The following is a 20,416-nucleotide window of genomic DNA, read 5'->3' on the forward strand; positions in this document are numbered from 1 at the left end:
TGGGTTCGTCTACAGTGTGGGGGTTCTGGGGGGCTGAGGCAGACGAACTCCTGGAACCACTAGAGGCGGAGGTGCCGGAAGACATTTCGAACAAAGACCCTAAAAATCTTGGAGAAATCAAGCGGGACAAGAGACGAAAGGTTTGCGAGGGACCAAACCGGAGGAATGCGGCAGAAGAAAAATGGAGGAGAAAGGGCACCTAGATGGCAAGAAGAGAAACGAAAGTTTCGGGACTAACCTAGATCACTCCGAAAAATGCAGAGGGGCGAGGATAGGGATGACTTGAAGAACGCTTAGGGCCAAGGTGGATGCCAAAGGGGGTCAGAGCTCTCAGAGAGAAGGCAGACACCAACAGAACTCTCAGGCAGAATGAGACTCCTGAAGGCGGAAAGGTGGGTTTAAATAGACCCTGAGATCCGGCGCAATAATGATCACGGATCTCCCCAGGCTGACCCACACTCGCCACATGTCCCACTCGCCACCGCAGGTAGCTAAAAGTGGCTGACAGCTGACAGAGCCATTACTGCGCCATACCTGGGCCAACGCTCCAGTGAGAATTTCGAAAGGTCCCTTTGGATCGCCCCGATTTGAAAAGACTTCAGCACGCGCGCATTAAATGCCAGGATATCTGAAGGCGATCGTGCATAGGATTCAAGGGGACAACTTCGGCTGTGAAAATTTCTCTGTACTTCCTTTATTCGAAACTCAAACTCGAAAGTAGGAGGACTGGTGTTGGGTATAAAATACCCCTCAGCCGAAGTTCATGACAGGAGTGACCCTCTGGGGATTCTACCGACTTCCGACCTTCGACGACATCTTTTTGAACCTCTCTGGTGGCCGAACCTCCGCAACACTCCCAAGTTTTGCCGACGGATAAGCACCCACCAGCGTCGACCGGATTTCTCACGACGGATGGACTCCACCCAAGTTTCCACGATGATCGACCACCTTCTAGACTTCGTCCGGACTCCTACGGGAGTCGGACTTCATCCCCGACTCCGGCTGTAGGAAGACTTCATCCAGACTCCTACGGGAGCCGGACTTCGTCCCCGACTTCAATTGCAGGTAGACTTCGTCCGGACTCCTATGGGAGTCGGACTTCATCCCTAACTTCGATTGCAGGTAGACTTCGTCCGGACTCCTATGGGAGCCGGACTTCGTCCCCGACTTCGATTGTAGGTAGACTTCGTCCGGACTTCTACGGGAGCCGGACTTCATCCCCGACTTCAATTGTAGGTAGACTTCGTCCGGACTGCTACGGGAGCCAGACTTCATCCTCGACTCCGGCTGTAGGAAGACTTCATTCGGACTCCTACGGGAGCCGGACTTCATCCCCGACTTCAATTGCAGGTAGACCTCATCCGGACTCCTACGGGAGCCGGACTTCATCCCCGACTCTGGCTACAGGAAGACTTCAGTCGGACTCCTACGGGAGCCAGACTTCGTCCCCGATTCCAACTACGGGTAGACTTCATCCGGGCTCCCACGAAAGCCGGACTTCTACCCTAAATTCCTGTCGCAGGTAGATCTCACCCCGAACTCCTACAAGGGCTGGACTCCGAGCTTCTACTGCAAGCGACCCACTCTGAGTTTCCGCTGCAAACGATCTACTTCAAATTTCTACCATGAGCGGTCTGTGCCAGATTCCCACCGTAAGCCTTCACCTGAGCTTCCATTATGGATGAATTCCTTTCGGATCCCTATTGCAGACAGGCCTTAGCCGAGACTCCTCGACAAATGATCTCCATCCGAGCTTCTACGGAGATCGGACTCTGACTGAACTTCTATAAGCGGGCAAATGCCGCACTCATGGAATCCAGTAGCTGGACCCCTCCGACGGATGAACCTCTCCAGCGCCATCCGGCATCCACCACCGGTCGACCTTCTGTCAAAGTCTGCGTGAAATCGAACTGCGTCTGCGGAAAGCCTCTGACCGAGCTCTCACAACAAGTGGTCCTCGCCTGCAGCCTTAACGCTAAAGGCACCCAACAGGATTTGCAACATCCGAGCTCCTCTCGGATGGATGGCTACCTCTCTCCGCCAGGCACCTCAACCGAGCTTCGGCCGACAGGCCCTGACCCCATGGCAGCCCACAGTAACGGCCATGACTTTACTCTGCCTCCTGCGACGGATCCCACGCGGCTCCATCACTCCCTGGCAGGCCTCAATAACGGCCACGACTCTGCTCCACTTCCTGCGATGGATCCCACGTGGCTCCATCACTCCCTGGCAGACCACAGTAATGGCCACTACTCTGCTCCACTTCCTGCGATGGATACCGCACGGCTCCTCCATCCTCTGGCAAGTCGCGACAACGGACGTCGCTCCACTCCCCACAACAGACTCCACGTGGCATGTCCCAGTGATGGCCATGATTCCACTCCACTACTCTTCACAACAAACTCCTCCTGACCCCGAGCAGCCCACTGCCAGACGGTTACAAACATCACTATCAGTCTGTTGCCCCCTCTGCCTATAAAAGGGGGATCCCAGATACGTTATTCTCTAAGCTCTAATTTCTATCCTAAAAACTCTGCTAAAATTTTCGTTCGAGCACTCCATTCTTGTTGAGGCAGAGAACTGACTTGAGCGTCGGAGGGTCTTGCCGGAGCAACCCCAACTCTGGTTTAGACTTCTTTTGTAGGTCCCGACGGCGACCGCGACTCCCTCGACTCCAGCTTCTCCGACGCAGGCGGATTTTTGCACCAACAACTAATTTTCAGAGTGGGACAACATTAGGCATATTTTTTCTAAAGAAAGAAAATACACTTGGGTCAACATGCTTGAGGATTTGGTTATGACAAAATCAGATAGGTTTTCCTTCGACCTACAATAGGAAGCTCTTTATCATCTTGCTATCTCACCCACCCTCGCTAACCCTTGTTTAGACCATATTCCAATAGGATTACACTTGCACTAAAAGAATTTAAATATTTTTATTTTTAAATTTAAAAAATGATAGATTAAAGAAGATGACCATGATTAGTGTTTGAAAATTGAGATAGATGATTATTCATGTAATTGTATTGATTATTTGGATTAAGATACGATCCATGTTAGGATGCATAAGGATAAATAGAGATCATCTACTCCAATATTTCAATTCCTACTTTGAATATTAGGGGATAATATATTGGAGCTGCACTAGGTGTAAGCTTCAAGTTTGAATGACTCTCGAAACTAATTCGATGGGATGGAGAATGAAGTAGCATTTTAAATCTTACAACATTTTAAATGAGATGGATAGAGATAATGAACATTATTGATGGGAGATATCGACACAAGTTTAAAAATTTTCCATACCCACCTCCCTCTTGAGCCAGACCCAAATTGAAGAAGTAAATTGGCCTATTAACTTGAGATAGAAAATAGGTTGTCCACATATTTCGGTCCCTACTGATGTTGATTTTGTTCTTTCGTTTGATGTTCTTTCATGCGACATCTATCTTAAAAAACATACAGAAAAATAGTTCATAAAGGATGCACATCAATGGTAGCCAACTTACTATTATAAGAAACACATCCTTTCGGTTATCATGATTTTTGTCTTATTTGAAGCTTATCATTTTCGTAAACTAGCTAAAGTAGGTCATCTGAAGAGAGGAGGGCTCACTACTTGCATGTGTTTCATCTATGATTTTGGAAAATTGGATGGCTAAAAATTTTTATTCACCTTGGCCTCCTACCAAAACAATCATAGACATGCTCCTATTCCCTATGCACTGTCTATTTTTTGGCTTCGTTATTTGACATTGATTGCATCTATTCCTAGTCGGATGTGTCTGCTCTTGCATCTGAAAGAAATATCCAGTCTTTTCCCTCGATTAATACAAGAAATATTGGGACATGGCTATAGACATGCATCATAATAACTTCACATACAATTGTAATTCTTTTTCTTTTGTTTCTCCTTGTTTTTACAAACTTATGTCTCAGATTATTTTCAGTAGGCTTGATCTTTTGCATTGTAAATCCAAACCATTATCATCAAATATAAAATCAAATAATATGCTAGCATTTTTGAAATCAATATAAATGAAAAACTATCTTTTCTCATTACATGTCCAAACTGGATTCAATATTGATGAAACCAAATCTCATCAGATCTTTTGGCCGTTGATAATTTTTTTTCATAAAATAATAAAAATTTACTGTTAAAAATAATTATGATGTGTCAATTATCTTGAATATATAAAGTTGTTTAACTCATATATGTCCTCATGAAATTTTGTAATACATTAATTATAGTCTATGACGCACCATCAAGTGGAAAATGGGGGGGGGAAGGGATAGAAAAAGGTATATTACAGCAACAGAGTTCTAGAATTGGTGGCACGCATTCTCCTCCTCTTTTGAGTCCAAGAAAATGGCATGTTGTATTGCACCACGGAAAATCTTCACATGATCCAAGACAATCATACTCTGCTTTTGCTGCAACAACAAAAAATTTTTTGAATTAAAATACACATTTACATCTACAAGCATAAATGTTTACCTCGACCATGAGCATAAGTAAGTTCTCCTACATGAATGTCGAATATAAAAAAATAATATGTTTTGGCTTTCATGTCTACATGTTCTTCTTATTTTCTCCATTGAAATTGAAGATATGTCCATAAGCGATGAACATAGAAAGAACTATGATGGCCATTAAAATTTTATGGACAACGAAAGAAGAAGAGGAAGCCATGCCGAACTTCTTGATCTAGTATGAGAGTATGCATCATGGATTCAAATTTATATTTGTCCAGTATGTTTCTTTTGCGTAGCAATTATGGTTTTCTCATGGGGGTTTTGTTTCCTTTAATTGCTATTAGCTATGGTTTACTGTATCATTTTCATAAGAGTTTCTAATATCTAATTAATAGGATGGTAATGTTTTATTTTGTTTCATTGCTTCAAGGCATCTTAATTAATACTAGTGAATTAAATGACTTGGTAGCCATTATTTTGTAACATATTTGAGAACAATAGATCGATTATTAGACAGTAAGTATAATTCGTAGTCAAGATAAAATCATTTCTAAGTCTCTTACAATAAGGCTTGCTCCATCATTGGATAATACAATTGTAATACCCCAATCAATCAAAGACCCAACTGCATGAATCTTAAAGCAGACTAAATTAAAAAAAGAGAGGACTCCCAAAGGTAGTCTTCTCTTCCTTTGAAATTTCACTTGTTGGACTCCTAATCGGAGTCTGAATCAAAAGTCAGAAAGGAGTCTAACACATACCCCCTCGATGCCTATTTAAAGGGTTGAAGTTCCATTGGAAACCCACCTCAAACGGCCTCCAAATCATCGCCAAGAAGAAAAGATCTTTCTCTTCCGTGCTCACCAGAAATCATGATCGAGCATCATCAGGAAATTTAGGTAACTGTTGGAAATAGTTGATCAACCTTCCCCCTTTCCTTGTTAGTCATTAGCTCATAGACTTTGGTTGACGAATCATCAGATTTTGTAAAAAAAAAAAAAGATTTGGAAAATCCTCAATTTTTACCCTAGGTTTCACCCCTCCTCTTCTTGATTTTCCAATGCCAGTGGTCACCACTGACCATCAGTTTAAATTCTTTAGGCTGCACGTTATAGCCTCTATTATCTTCGGCCACCATTGCATTAGCTGTGGCCTTCGATCTAAAAACAAAGAGGGAACCACAAGGTCCCTATTTTGCCAAAGAACCCATGAGAAGAAAGAAATGGGAAAAAAAGAAAAAGGAAAAGAAGAAAAGGAAAAGAATGGAGAGAATATCTCTCTCTTCCCTCTCTCTTTCTCTCCCTAGAATTGCCTCTCTCCACCTTCTCTGTCTTCTTTCTCTCTATAGATTTTCTCACCCTTAAATTGTTTCTCTCTATGATGATTTCTATCTCTAAGATCAATCTAGTGAAAGTCTTCCTTTTGATGATTTTGATTGAACTTATTGAAGGGTCCTGATTTGCAGTTGTTAGACAGCGTGCTGAAATCCACCTTCGTCAGATCTAGATACCATCATATTTGGTCTATTTGAACTTTATAAAGCCAATTGTATCTTAATCTTATCTTGATTAAATAAAATTGTTTGATATAATTAATCTTTGATCACCGAGCATCATGTTGGCCTCCATCTTGACTTTTATTGAACACTACTGATTTAATCATACTTGATCGGGTAAAGTTAGCATGATTAGACTGATCCAGATCATAGGATGCGACTATCGTTTATCATGTCTTCCTTGATTATTTATATCTTTTCTAATTATTAGATTTAATTATATTTTTTATGGCAATTCTTTTTATGGGATTGAGATAAAATTTTTGAAGACATTATATGGGAACATTGAGTACCATGTTAGGCTCATCGATAGCTTCTTAACAGGACAAACTATATCGTTTCTTGGATCAATATGGCAGTTTGCAGTGATCAAATGGAATGGTTCTTTTTGTACCATGGCATTGCACTTGTCAGTCCACCATCCAAGTGATGCACTCCAGTATTTTCATTGTTTTCAAAGTGACCAGGTGAATCTCACATGGGCAAAACTAATGCTCTTGATACTTTGTGTTGTCCAAATTATTTTGAAGATTCTACTCTTGTCAAGATAAGGAATATTAGTAGTTTGAGTGCCAAAGCTTCCTATTTGTTTTGTTTATGTCTTGGGAGAGGATGCTGGGATTAAAGTCCAGATGTCATGTCCCGACTATCTCATGGCTGTGGTTGATTCTCATATCCACACAAGGAGAAAATGAGATGTCTGGATGATGGTGGTTTACATAGAGATAGTTGGCATTGACCATCCTTCGCTTGAATTCTACAACGAGAACATTAACTAGACTTGATTCTGGGTACTACCTTAATTAGTAGCATTAAGTTTTTATAATTACACCATTTCAAATAGGTTTAGGGGGAAGACTAGTATTTTTTAATCAATTAGATTTGTGTAATTCAAACATGGCTGCTTAATTATAGTTATGGCTATAAGGATATGGAAAGAGCATCACTAAATATTTGCACAGCTACTTCTTGAGAGTCTTTAAAAGTTCATTCATCAAGACGCCAAGAACACTTATCCAAAAGTGATGGAGATAGTGATTCAGATGCCGAAAAAGCAGCATCACATCCAAGAATTCTCATAGCTCCAAATAGCAGTATGTATTAACTTGATGTCCCTCTTTTGGCTGCTTACAACTGCAATGGGAGGCCAAACTCTAAAGCAAGCACTTCATCTCATGAGACCTGAGATGAAGCCATGCCAGATGCTATGCAGAATCTTGAGCAGTAGATTTCATTCATAAACAAGGCTAAAGAGTCAGGAGTTGTCTACGTGTCTCCTTGGTCATGGTGATATTAGTGTAGGAAAGGACTCTTGATTTCTCAAGAAACTGATCATAAATTACTACTACGCATTCTTGAGAGGAATAATAGGAGAGCGATAACAACATTGACTGTTCCCCATACAAATTTACAGTAAATTGGCAAGACTTACATGGTTTAGCGAATCTCGACTGCTTTTTGGGCAGTCAAAGGTTATTTATTTATTTTATTTTTTTTGAACTCAGAAATCATACTATTGCAAGTAACTAGAATCACAAGGATATGGATCAGTTAATGTATGGTTTTGTTAGTGATGGAGAACTGATTGGAAATAAATTTGCCAAACAAGTTGAGATAGAAAATAGATTTCCCACAGATTACAGTACCTATTAATGCTAGTTCTAGTTCTGTTGCTTTGTTCTTCTTTCATGTGACATCTATCTTAAGAAAGATGCTGGACTAAGCAACAGTTGAGTTGTATATTCAAAAATATTTCACGAAGGATATCAGCACATCCAGTTTGTTGAACCTACTGTTATAAGAAACAAATCCTTCCTGTTATCCTGGATTTCATCATATTTGAAGCTTATCATTTTCATAAATTGGCTAAAAGAAGGTCATCTAAAGAGATGAGGGCTTGTTACTTGCATGTGTTCTGACTATAATTTTGAAAAAATGGATGTCTAAAAGTCTCTGTTCATCTTGGGCTCCAGCTCTAATAATGATAAATTAGGTCTTTTTCCCGTATGCACTATATGTTTGCATGCTTTACTGTCCAACATAGATTGCATATATATTCCTGCTCGTATGTGTTTTCTCATCCATCCAAATTAAATATCCCAGTATATGTCTCTCTCTGTTTCTACACAAGAAATATTCTAATGAAATATCCATGTATTCTCTCTCTCTCACTTCCTCCCCACAACAAACATTCTCTCTCCCTCACTCCCCATAAGAAATATTGGGGCAAGGCTGTAGTGACGTGCATAGTTGTAATTTTGCAAGCATAATAACACTTTTTTTAAGCTCATTTTTCCTCCTTACATACAAACTTATGCCTTAGATTGTTTTTAATAGTTTGATCTTTTGTATCATAAATCCAAACCATCAACTAGTATCATTAAAATAAAAATCATATAATATGCTAGCATTTCTAAATCAAGATAAATGAAATACTATCCTTTCTAATTGTTTGTCCAAACTAGATACGACATTGATGAAGCCGAATCTCAACACACCATTTGGCCATTGACACACCTGCAAGTTGTCGACATACAATCACAAATGCATACTTTCCTGAAGATAAAATGATACAATATGCTAACTTTTCTTAAATCAATATAAATGAAAAACTATCTTTTCTAATTATATGTCCAGATAGGATATAATATCAATGAAACCAAATCCCATCACACTTTTTGGCCATTGATAAATTTTCTTAGTAAAATAATAACAAAAGTTAAAAATAATTATGATATGTCTATCATTATTTGGAATATATATAGATGTTTCATATATGTCCTCGTTACATTTTGTAATACATTAATTATGTTTTATAATGCACCCTCAAGTAAGAAATAAAGGTAGAAATATAGGTGTGACATGGCTTTTTTCCACTAGTAAGAATGATCTTTATTACAGCAACAAATTTCTCTAATAGGTGGCACACATTTCCCTCCTCTTCTAAATCCAAGATTATGGCATGTCATGTTGCATCATGAAACATCTTCACATAATCCAAGAGAATCATAAGCTTCTTTTGCTGGGACAACAAAATAATTTTTGAATTAGAATGCACATTCACGCTAGCATGCACAAATATTTAGCTAGAATTTGAGAATAACTAAGGTGTGCAATATGAATATGTTGAATGTAAAAGAATAATGTTTAGAGGCCTTCATATCTACATGTTCTTCCTATTTTCTCCATCGAAATGGAAGAAGATGTATACCATAAGTGAAGAACATGAAAGAACTATGATGGCCACTTATTGGCAGTGGAAGAGGAAAAGGAAGCCATGTCGAACTTCTAGATCTAGTTTGAGAGTATGCACCAAGGGGTCAAATTTATATTTATCCAAGATGTTTGTTTTGGGAAGCAATTATTGTCGGCTCAAGGGATTTTGTCTCCTTAAACAGCTAGCTGCTATATATTGCATCATTTTCATAAGAGTTTCTAAAATCTAATTAATATGATGGTAACATTTTATTTTGTTCCATTTCTTCATGGCATCTTAACTAATGCTAGTGAATTAAGTGACTTGGCAACCATTATTTTGTAACATATTCTAAACAATTGATCAATTAAATCTTTCAATAAGCTCGCTTCAAAAGTTGAACAAAGGGATGGTGAAGAAAAATTAATGGCAATATGCAGGAATGCTTAATACCATCAATAAAATTGGAAGTCATGATTTAATCTTTCTTCATTATCCTGAAATTTGAATTCTGTTGTTTTACAGTCACGATGTAAATCTTTTTGATGAAATTTAGTGACTTTTAAACTGATTAAAAAAATACACACTTGAATGGCATGTTGAACTTCATGCTTTTTGTGGCAGTGTCTTGGCTTACATTAGTTTTACATTTTAAAAGCCGAATTTATGGTGGTAGGATGGATATCATGGCCAGGCAGGAGCATAACCCTATTTTTGGGGAACCATGCCTCAAGTCTAAGTTCTCTCACCTGTCTTACTGAGTTAAATCTTTCTTGATAATATTACGTGAAGGCTATCCGTCTGACCAACTTTTATCTATACTTGCAAAGACAACCAACATTTTGGAGTATAAGCTAACAAACATATTTAAAATTACATCAGAACTAGAAATCCATCCTAGTTAGAAATAGTGAGCATACCTTGGATAGAAATTATACAACTATGAGCACTAACTGATGCAAAAAATATAGACACACCTTTGCACCATACGCATGGAACAATTAACACAGTGGCAGTTGAAATACTTGTACCAATTTTGCTAAATTTGAAACCACAAACCTCTCATAAACTATATGTGAACTTGATTTCCCAAGCTATGAATCAAGAATCTTCTATGGGGAGCTTATTGAAATCCCTAACTCTTTGGAAGTGTTAGATGATGACTTCAAATATTTGAGAAGGTTAGTGAATATAGATTATATTGAATAAGATATGATCTAAAATATGCACCGAGTGGTTTCACGAGACCAATCGTTGAGATACTGAGGTCTCTATCTAAGGTGAATGAAATTATTTGAAATAAGCTTGGGTGTTTACTGTTGCTTGTGGTCCAAATAACAGATACATTATAACTAATTTTCAGAGTGGGACAACATTAGGCAATTTTTTCTAAAGGAAGAAAATACACATGGGTCAACATGCTTGAGGATCTGGTTATGACAAAATCAGACAGGTTTTCCTTCGACCTACAATAGGAAGCTCTTTATCATCTTGCTATCTCACCCACCCTCGCTAACCCTTGTTCAGACCATATTCTAATAGGATTACACTTGCACTAAAAGAATTTAAATATTTTTATTTTTAAATTTGAAAAATAATAGATTAAAGAAGATGACCTTGATTAGTGTTTGAAAATTGAGATAGATGATTATTCACGTAATTGTGTTGATTATTTGTATTGAGATATGATCCATGTTAGGCTGCACAAGGATAATAGAGATCATCTGCTCCAATATTTCAATTCCTACTTTGAATATTAGGGGATAATATATTGGAGCTGCACTAGGTGTAAGCTTCAAGTTTGAATGACTCTCGAAACTAATTCGATGGGATGGAGAATGAAGTAGCATTTTAAATCTTACCACATTTTAAATGGGATGGATAGAGATAATGAACATTATTGATGGGAGATGTCGACACAAGTTATAAAATTTTCCATACCCACCTCCCTCCTGAGCCAGACCCAAATTGAAGAAGTAAATTGCCTATTAAGTTGAGATAGAAAATAGGTTGTCCACATATTATGGTCCCTACTGATGTAAGGAGAAAATGAGATGTCTGGGTGATGGTGGTTTACATAGAGATAGTTGGCATTGACCATCCTTCGCTTGAATTCTACAATGAGAACATTAACTAGACTTGATTCTGGGTACTACCTTAATTAGTAGCATTAAGTTTTTATAATTACACCATTTCAAATAGGTTAAGGGGGAAGACTAGTATTTTTTAATCAATTAGCATTTGTGTAATTCAAACATGGCTGCTTAATTATAGTTATGGCTATAAGGATATAAGGAAAGAGCATCACTAAATATTTGCACAGCTACTTCTTGAGAGTCTTTAAAAGTTCATTCATCGAGATGCCCAAGAACACTTATCCAAAAGTGATGGAGATAGTGATTCAGATGCTGAAAAAGCAGCATCACATCCAAGAATTCTCATAGCTCCAAATATCAGTATGTATTAACTTGATATCCCTCTTTTGGCTGCTTACAACTGCAATGGGAGGCCAAACTCTAAAGCAAGCACTTCATCTCATGAGACCTGAAATGAAGCCATGCCAGATGCTATGCAGAATCTTGAGCAGTAGATTTCATTCATAAACAAGGCTAAAGAGTCAGGAGTTGTCTACATGTCTCCTTGGTCATGGTGATATTAGTGTAGGAAAGGACTCTTGGTTTCTCAAGAAACTGATCATAAATTACTGCTACGCATTCTTGAGAAGGAATAATAGGAGAGCGATAACAACATTGACTGTTCCCCATACAAATTTACTGTAAATTGACACGACTTACATGGTTTAGCGAATCTCGACTACTTTTTGGACAGTCCAAGGTTATTTATTTATTTTTTCTTTTTGAACTCAAAAATCATACTATTTGCAAGTAACTAGAATCACAAGGATATGCATCAGTTAATGTATGGTTTTGTTAGTGATGGAGAACTGATGGAAAATAAATTTGCCAAACAAATTGAGATAGAAAATAGATTGCATATATATTCCTGCTCGTATGTGTTTTCTCATCCATCCAAATTAAATATCCCAGTATATGTCTCTCTCTGTTTCTACACAAGAAACATTCTAATAAATATCCATGTCTTCTCTCTCTCTCACTTCCTCCCCACAACAAACATTCTCTCTCCCTCCCTCCCCATAAGAAATATTGGGGCAAGGCTGTAGCGACATGCATAGTCATAATTTTGCAAGCATAATAATACTTTTTTTAAGCTCATTTTTTCTCCTTACGTACAAACTTATGCCTTAGATTGTTTTTAATAGGTTTGATCTTTTGTATCATAAATCCAAACCATCAACTAGTATCATTAAAATAAAAATCATATAATATGCTAGCATTTCTTAAATCAAGATAAATGAAATACTATCCTTTCTAATTATATGTCCGAACTAGATACGACATTGATGAAGCCGAATCTCAACACACCATATGGCCATTGACATACCTGCAGTTGTCGACATGCAATCACAAATGCATACTTTTTTGAAGATAAAATGATACAATATGCTAACTTTTCTTAAATCAATATAAATGAAAAACTATCTTTTCTAATTATATGTCCAGATAGGACATAATATCAATGAAACCAAATCTCGTCACACTTTTTGGCCGTTGATAAATTTCCTTAGTAAAATAATAACAAAAGTTAAAAATAATTATGATATGTCTACTATTATTTGGAATCTATATAGATGTTTCATATATGTCCTCATGACATTTTGTAATACATTAATTATGTTTTATAATACACCCTCAAGTAGGAAATAAAGGTAGAAATATAGGTGTGACATGGCTTTTTCCACTAGTAAGAAGGATCTTTATTACAACAACAAAGTTCTCTAATAGGTGGCACACATTTCCCTCCTCTTCTAAATCCAAGATTATGGCATGTCATGTTGCATCATGAAACATCTTCACATAATCCAAGACAATCATTAGCTTCTTTTGCTGCAACAACAAAATAATTTTTGAATTAGAATGCACATTCACGCTAGCATGCACAAATATTTGGCTAGAATTTGAGAATAACTAAGGTGTGCAATATGAATATGTTGAATATAAAAGAATAATGTTTAGAGGCCTTCATATCAATATGTTCTTCCTTTTTTCTCCATCGAAATGGAAGAAGATGTATATCATAAGTGAAGAATATAGAAAGAACTATGATGGCCACTGATTGGCAGTGGAAGAGGAAAAGGAATTCATGTCGAACTTCTGGATCTAGTTTGAGAGTTTGCACCAAGGGTTCAAATTTATATTTATCCAAGATGTTTGTTTTGGGGAGCAATTTTGCCGGCTTAAGGGATTTTGTCTCCTTAAACAGCTAGCTGCTATATATTGCATCGTTTTCATAATGGTTTCTAAAATCCAATTAATATGATGGTAACGTTTTATTTTGTTCCATTTCTTCATGGCATCTTAACTAATGCTAGTGAATTAAGTGACTTGGCAACCATTATTTTGTAACATATTCTAAACAATTGATCGATTAAATCTTTCAATAAGCTCGCTTCAAAAGTTGAACAAAGGGATCGTGAAGGAAAATTAATGGTGATATGCATGGAATGCTTAATACCATCGATAAAATTGGAAGACATGATTAATCTTTCTTCATTATCTTGAAATGTCGAATATCTTTTGTTTTGTAGTCACGATGTAAATCTTTTTGATGAAATTTAGTGACTTTTAAACTTATTTAGAAAAATACACACTTGAACGGCATGTTGAACTTTATGCTTTTTGTTGCAGTGTCTTGGCTTACATTAGTTTTATATTTTAAAAGCCGCAATTTATGGTGGTAGGATGGATATCATGGCCAGGCAGGAGCATAACCCTATTTTTGGGGAACCAAGCCTCAAGTCTAAGTTCTCTCACCATGTCTTACCGAGTTAAATCTTTCTTGATAATATTACATGAAGGCTATCCGTCTGACCGACGTTTATCTATACTTGCAAAGACAACCAACATTTTGGAGTATAAGCTAACAAACATATTTAAAATTACATCGGAACTAGAAATCCATCTCTAGTTAGAAATGTTGAGCACTAACTGAAGCAAAATATATTGACACACATTTGCATCATATGCATGGAATAATTAACACTGTTGCTAGTTGAAATACTTGTGCCAATTTTGCTAAATTTGAAACCACAAACCTCTCATAAACTACATGTGAACTTGATTTCCCTAGCTATGAATCAAGAATCTTCTATGGGGAGCTTATTGAAATCCCTAACTCTTTGGAAGTGTTTGATGATGACTTCAAATATTTGAGATGGTTAGTGAATATAGATTATATTGAATAAGATAAGAACTAAAATATGCACTGAGTGGTTTCACGAGACCAATCGTTGAGATACTGAGGTCTCTAAGGTGAATGAAATTATTTCGAAATAAGCTTGGGTGTTTACTGTTGCTTGTGGTCCAAATAAAAGATACATTATAACTAATGTTGGGTATAAAATACCCCCCAACCGAAGTTCATGATAGGAGTGACCCTCTAGGGATTCTACCGACTTCCGACCTTCGACGACATCTTTTCGAACCTCTCTGGCGGCCGAGCCTCCGCAACACTCTCAAGTTTTGCTGATGGATAAGCACCCACCAGCGTCGATCAGATTCCTCACGACGGACGGACTCCACCCAAGTTTCCACGATGATCGACCACCTTCTAGACTTCGTCCGAACTCCTATGGGAGTCGGACTTCATCTCCGACTCCGGCTGCAGGAAGACTTCGTCTGGACTTCTACAGGAGCTGGACTTCATCCCTGACTTCAATTGCAGGTAGACTTCGTTCGGACTCCTACGGGAGCCGGACTTTGTCTCCGACTTCGATTGCAGGTAGACTTCGTCCGGACTGCTACGGGAGCCGGACTTCATCCCCGACTTCGATTGTAGGTAGACTTCGTCCGGACTCCTACGGGAGTCGGACTTCGTCCCGACTTCAATTACAGGTAGACTTCGTCCGAACTGCTACGGGAGCCGGACTTCATCTCTGACTCCGGCTGCAGGAAGACTTCGTACGGACTCCTATGGGAGCCGGACTTCATCCCCGACTTCAATTGCAGGTAGACTTCGTTCGGACTCCTACGGGAGCCGGACTTCATCCCCGACTCTGGCTGTAGGAAGACTTCAGCCGGACTCCTACGGGAGCCGGACTTCATCCCCGATTCCAACTGCGGGTAGACTTCGTTCGGGCTCCCACGAAAGTCGAACTTCTGCCCTAAATTCCTGTCGCAGGTAGATCTCACCCTGAACTCCTACAAGGGCCGGACTCTGAGCTTCTACTGCAAGTGACCCACTCCGAGTTTCCACTGTAAACGATCTACTTCAAATTTCTACCACGAGCGGTCCGTGCCGGATTCCCACCGTAAGCCTTCACCTGAGCTTCCATTATGGATGAATTCCTTTTGGATCCTTGTTGCAGACAGACCTTGGTCGAGACTCCTTGACAAATGATCTCCATCCGAGCTTCTACGGAGATCGGACTCTGACTGAACTTCTATAAGTGGGCAAATGCCGTGCTCATGGAATCCAGTAGCTGGACCCCTCCGACGGATGAACCTCTCCAGCACCATCCGGCATCCACCGCCGGTCGACCCTCTGTCGAAGTCTGCACGAAATCAGACTGCATCTGCAGAAAGCCTCTGACCGAGCTCTCACGACAAGTGGTCCTCGCCTGCAGCCTTAACGCTCAAGGCACCCAACAGGATTTGCAACATCCGAGCTCCTCTCGGATGGATGGCTACCTCTCTCCGCCAGGCACCTCAATCAAGCTTCGACCGACAGGCCCTGACCCCCTGGCAGCCCGCAGCAACGGCCATGACTCTGCTCCACCTCCTGCGATGGATCCAACGTGGCTCCATCACTCCCTGGCAGGCCTCAATAATGGCCATGACTCTGCTCCACTTCCTGCGATGGATCTCACGTGGCTCCATCACTCCCTGGCAGACCACAGTAATGGCCACTACTCTGCTCCACTTCCTGCGATGGATACCGCACGGCTCCTCCACCCTCTGGTAAGTCACGACAACGGATGCCGCTCCACTCCCCGCAACAGACTCCACGTGGCATGTCCTGATGATGGCCACGATTTCACTCCACTACTCTTCACAACAAACTCCTTCTGAACCCGAGCAGCCCACTGTCAGACGGTTACAAACATCGCTATCAGTCTGTTGCCCCCTCCGCCTATAAAAGGGGACCCCAGATACGTTATTCTTTAAGCTCTAATTTCTATCCCAAAAACTCTGCTAAAATTTTCGTTCGAGCACTCCATTCTTGTTGAGGCAGAGAACTGACTTGAGTGTCGGAGGGTCTTGCCGGAGCAACCCCAACTCCGGTTTAGACTTCTTTTGCAGGTCCGATGGCGACCGCGACTCCCTCGACTCCAGCTTCTCCGATGCAGGCAGATTTTTGCACCAACAGGATTGGTACTAGCGGAAGGGGCTGAACCTTTGCAGTACCCTTGTTCTTAAAGGACCGCTCAACGGGACTGCCTCCGATCATCTTTTCCGACGTCCACTCCTCCTTCCCCCACTAGGTCTTCATCCGATGCCTCCTCGCAAAGCATCCACACGGCGATCCACGGCCTCCGTGGTCAGATCTCAGGCTCCGACCTCACCTCCAGTTTTCCAGCCTCCTCTCCCTCCGGTAACGGCAGTTGGCACGGAGAAATTTGACCTACTGGTGCGGCAGATCAGAGGCCTCACTGAAGCTGTGCAGGCCATGCAACAGCAGCAGCAGTCGCAGGCATCAGTGTGACTGGAGAGAGCATCGCCAGAACTCCAAAATCCGACGGCAGGATGGGCCACTTGGGCCAGTCGCCCCGTCTTTCCTGGAGAGATGAATCCGAGGGTGGAGAGCCCTCAGTCAGATCACGATTCCACCCTTGGAAGATCTCTACCTCCATTCTGCCAGAAGACCCTCGAGACCCATAGTTGAGAGGATTTTCTGGACCGAAGGCTCCAGGAGATGAACTGGCGGATCGAAGAACTCCGCCACGCTCCCCCCGCTTATGGTGAGGATATTTGTACTTGACCCTCCCTTTTCTCAAATGATCATGCAGGAACCGATCCCGTCAAACTTCAAGCTCCCCTCAATTTGAAAGCTACGACGAAACTTTGACCAGTTGACCACCTGGAGCCTTCCGGACAATGATGCTGCTTCATGGAGTGCCTGACGCCATCCTATACCGAGCCTTCCCATCCACCTTGAAGGGAGTGGCGAGAATTGATACTCGGCACTGAGGTCGGGTACCATCATTTCCTTTGATCAGATGAGCCACCAGTTTGTGGCTCATTTTGTAGCAGCCGGCATCCCCGGAAGGGTTCTGAGTCCCTCATCAACATCAAGCAGAGGGAGGGGGAGTCCATTTGGGCCTACATCAACCGTTTCAATATCGCCGCATTGGAGGTCCGAAACTTGGACCAATCGTAGCGATGGCCGCTCTGAAAGGCGGCCTTCAGAAGAATGACCTTTATTCTCCCTGAAAAAAGAAGTACTCCAGGGATTTTCCTGATTTGTTGGCTCGGGCCGAAGATACACCCGAGCAGAAGAAGCCTTTCAAAATGAAGATGAGGAGATCCGAACGAGAGAGCGGCAGACGGAGCCCGAGCAAGCCCGCAGTCGAAAAAGGGCCGAGAGAAGCTCGCCACCTTCTCAAAACTCCTCCCAGGCACAAATGCGCTCAGACTTCTCCCCGAGCACGCAGGCAGGGAAGCCCGGAGCATCGGGCTCACGAGCTCTCCTCCAGAAGATTCCGTAGCTACGCCCCCCTCAATGCATCGAAACCCAGGTGCTGATGGAAGTCAGAGAGCAGCTCACAAGGCCAGAAAGGATACACACACACACCTCGGAAAGCGCAATCCTAATAAGTTCTACCTCTACCATCGTGACCACGGCCACGACATGGAGGAATGCATTCAGCTCCGAGACGAGATCGAGGAGCTCATCCGACGAGGTTGGCTCGACAGGTTCATTCGGCACCGATCTGAGGGTAGAGAAATCGGCCAAGGGCCCTGCCGCAACCTGAGCCGCCGAGGAAGAGCAGCCCGGAAGATCGACCTCCAATTGGGATCATCAACTCCATCTCTGGAGGACCTTGACAGGAAGCAGACCTTCCACGGCCCTGGATTTGAAAACTTGTAAATGTATAACGAACGACCCTACTTTAAATTAAGATCCTTTCAGATCTGCACATCTTTTCTTTTTGGCATGGACTTGTAACGATAGGGGACGACCCCTTCGGACAACGAAAATAAACCCTAATGTGGGCAAAGTCGAAGGCCGGATTATTTTAGATCGGATGGGGGAGAGGCCAACAGTGCCCATATGCGCCCCCACAGCCATGTTAGGGACAGGAGGAGAACCTCGCCCTAACATGAGCAAAGTCGAAGGCCCGATTACCCTTAGATGGATGGGGGAGAGGCCCACAATGCCCATATGTGCCCCCAAGCCATGTTAGGGACAGAGGAGAACCTCGCCCTAACATGAGCAAAGTCGAAGGCCCGATTCTTAGACCGGATGGGGGAGAGGCCATGCAGCGCCATATGCGCCCCACAGCCATGTTAGGGACAGGAGGAGAACCTCACCTAACATGAGCAAAGTCGAAGGCCCGATTACCCTTAGATCGGATGGGGGAGAGGCCCGCAACGCCCATATGTGCCCCCACAGCCTGTTAGGGACAGGAGGAGAACCTCGCCCTAACATGAGCAAAGTCGAAGGCCGGTTACACTCAGACGGATGGGGGGAGAGGCCCCGCAACGTCCATATGCCCCCATAGCCCTGTTAGAGCGACAAGAGGAGGACCTCGTCCTAACCTGAGCTAAAATCGATTACGTCAGAAATGGGGAAGAACCTCGTCCTGACACCATTAAGATCTGGTCATTAAGACCAGATAGAAAAGGAAACCTTCCCAGTGACCCCTCGCGCTCCGCACCCCAAGAGCAGAGGGAAAACCCTCACTCGAGAAAAGGAAAAAGGGGAGGAGTTAAAAAGGAAAGCGACGGACTGCATCAGCGACGAATGGAAAAAATTGCATCAAAGATGCAAGGAACCTCATCTCAGCAAGGATTGGGGTTCTTATCAAAATCTCCGACCTTCAAGAAAGCTCTCAACATGAGCCAGAGATAAGGGCTTCCTCAGGGCGACGATAAGCCCAGACCTCCAAGCTGAACTCGAAAGGAGGCGTCAAACCCGAGTGGTCCCGGACAAATCAGCGGCCATAAACAAAGGATGGGTCAATGCGACGGCGATCGGGTACTTTCGAACGGCATCGATATCGGACAATGCAAAAGCCGAAGGAAGCTGGCAAATGACAATTCAACACATGAGTAAAAGAGGTAACAGAAAATTCCTTTTCATTGTCATTAATTAAGTATACATTACAGAGCCCTTGAGGCTGAAGAAGAAAGATGACAAGAAAAGCAAGCCGATGCGGCGACGACCAAGAACCTCAGACGACATCGGCATCAAAAAGAAAAAGAAAAGCAACAACGCCAACAAACAAACAAGGCAAAAAAGACACATAGAAGGACGAAAGACAAAAAGAGCCCTAAGGGGGCCCGGCTTCTCCGACTTCAACTTTCGGCTTCGACCCTCATCAGGGAGTGCCTTAAGCTTTCGACTTCTCTTCCAATTCCTTCTCTCTCATTAGCATCTCCATATATCTCGATGAAGTCGCTGGCTTTCATTCTCCACCTCTCGACCTCTTTCTCAGGACCTCGGATTCGCCTCCGCATCCTTGACTGCCCGCTGCTCGTATACCAGCTGGATCTTCAATTGCTGCAGTTCGCCTTCCCTCCCAAGGGCGACAGATAGCTCTTCTACAGTTCTTCTCAGGGATTGGAGTTCGTCGGATCCCGAACGGGAGCAAACTGAGCTCCTTCAGCTAGCTGCCTTTGAAGGCGGGCAACCTCGTCGGTCGCCATCCTGAGCTTCCCCTATATTCATCCACCTCTTGCACCAGCCGGCCGGTATGCGTTCATAGCTCGCCTCGGCATCCTGGAGCTGTTGCTGAAGGTCGGAGAACTTCTTCGACCATTTCGATCGCAGTCGGCCCGAGTCAAAAGCCGGGACGAGCTTCCTTCCAACTGGCTAATCCTCTCCTGTGCAGCCGACAGCTCCACTCTGAGAGACTGATCTTGGCAGCTTGAGCCCAAGATCGATCGCTG

Source organism: Elaeis guineensis, chromosome 11 (genome assembly GCF_000442705.2).
Source record: "Elaeis guineensis isolate ETL-2024a chromosome 11, EG11, whole genome shotgun sequence".
In the NCBI taxonomy this organism is placed as follows: domain Eukaryota; kingdom Viridiplantae; phylum Streptophyta; class Magnoliopsida; order Arecales; family Arecaceae; genus Elaeis; species Elaeis guineensis.